A 1,585-nucleotide genomic window follows, 5' to 3' on the forward strand; every position below is an offset into this window, starting at 1 on the left:
CAACCAGGGAGCTTCGACAATTTTTGTCGATTTTTCAATATATAATAAATATGTGTGTCTTTTCGTCGCCAGCTCTTTCAGAGACAGGTCGACGACACTCTCTTATAGTTTTGTATAAAAATTCCTTTTTACTCGTTCGAATTCTCAGAGAACCTTTCGAACGAGTTTATATCATATTCCTCCCTCAATCTCTTCTCTCTTATAGTTTTGTATAAATTCATTTTTACTCGTTCGAATTCTCAGAGAACCTTTCGAACGAGTTTATATCATATTCCTCCCTCAATCTCTTCTCTCTTATAGTTTTGTATAAATTCATTTTTACTCGTTCGAATTCTCAGAGAACCTTTCGAACGAGTTTATATCATATTCCTCCCTCAATCTCTCTTCTCTCTTAAGTTTTGTATAAATTCATTTTTACTCGTTCGAATTCTCAGAGAACCTTTCGAACGAGTTTATATCATATTGCCACCTTCCTTCTTTTCCTTTCTTTCTTAACCTCGAACAAATTCATTTGCCAGATATTCCTGCGTTCTCGGTTTATATTTTTCTCATAACATCACAAATCATTACGTGTAGTGCATAAAATTCATGTTTAATATTTCCCTTTTGGGTTTCTCTCGAGAACAAATTCTTATATTTCCTTGCGTTCTCAGGTTGAGCTAACATCTGGTAGCACGAGTATCCCACGTAGCACGTAACCACGGGCGCTGGACAATCGACACAAGTGCCGAGGAAGCGCGGACAGGACGCATGCTGGGCTCTGGGTGTAACAATGCCCCTCCGAAAGCCAACCTCATTTTATTTACTTTTCGTTTCTCTGCAAACAAGAAGTTTGACTTCTTTCTAGTTTTAGTTTCTCTCAAACATCTTTCCATAACTATCTCAAACTTTTAGCTCGGATAGAAGAGTTGATGCTCAGTTAGTACGAGTATACACATCAGTGCATACAAGTCACCAACCTCCTCGATGGGAGGCTCGCCACATAAGGGCCATTCGGTCTTAGACACCGACCCGTGGCAATGCTGTGTAGAGAAAAGTTCTAAACGAAGTACGGAACGAAACAGTCGAGACCGAAGTCTCGAGGCGCCGTGAACTGCTTCTCGACCGAGATCGTAGAATAGCCCCAAGCGCGCGCTGAACCGCCCGACTCGCCGAACCGTCGAGTCTCTTAAGGATACCGAACGGCCGGCAAGGACGCCGGCGCCGCGCGGTGAATAGCACGCGCGCTTATGGGTGCAAACCGCCGCGGCAACAGCCCGTCCGGCGGGGCTGTTGGGACTTAGAAAAATTTTTGCATGAAAAATTTTTTTGTACAACACAATAAATATTTATATTTCCAGGATATTTAACACAAAATATTCAACTTTTCATATACTATCTCGGCACTTTGAACATTTTTCAAGTCCAACCGCCAAGAGTAAACTTATCTTTCTATCGTATCTAGACCATTATAAATATTAGATCATTGTATAATAAAGCATTCTAACAATAAATATCAAGTATCAAAGCTCTAGGATGAATATTTATCGAATAAACTCAGAATAATGTTCCGGGCGCATTGCGTGCAACTCCGACCGAAGCGAAA

The 1,585-nt window shown here is 41.1% G+C and overlaps 1 non-coding gene across 1 annotated transcript in view; it reads right to left on the reverse strand.

Annotated features, from left to right (window-relative positions):
• Nucleotides 1-10, reverse strand: part of LOC143219817 (small subunit ribosomal RNA) — a 1,920-nt gene extending 1,910 nt beyond the window's left edge. The window contains exon 1 of the ribosomal RNA XR_013011471.1: nt 1-10. This exon is cut by the window's left edge and continues 1,910 nt beyond it. This is a non-coding gene — a ribosomal RNA (small subunit ribosomal RNA).
• Nucleotides 11-1,585: the final 1,575 nt, after the last annotated feature.

The sequence above is a fragment of the Lasioglossum baleicum genome, unplaced genomic scaffold (genome assembly GCF_051020765.1).
Source record: "Lasioglossum baleicum unplaced genomic scaffold, iyLasBale1 scaffold0073, whole genome shotgun sequence".
Taxonomy (NCBI): Eukaryota; Metazoa; Arthropoda; class Insecta; order Hymenoptera; family Halictidae; genus Lasioglossum; species Lasioglossum baleicum.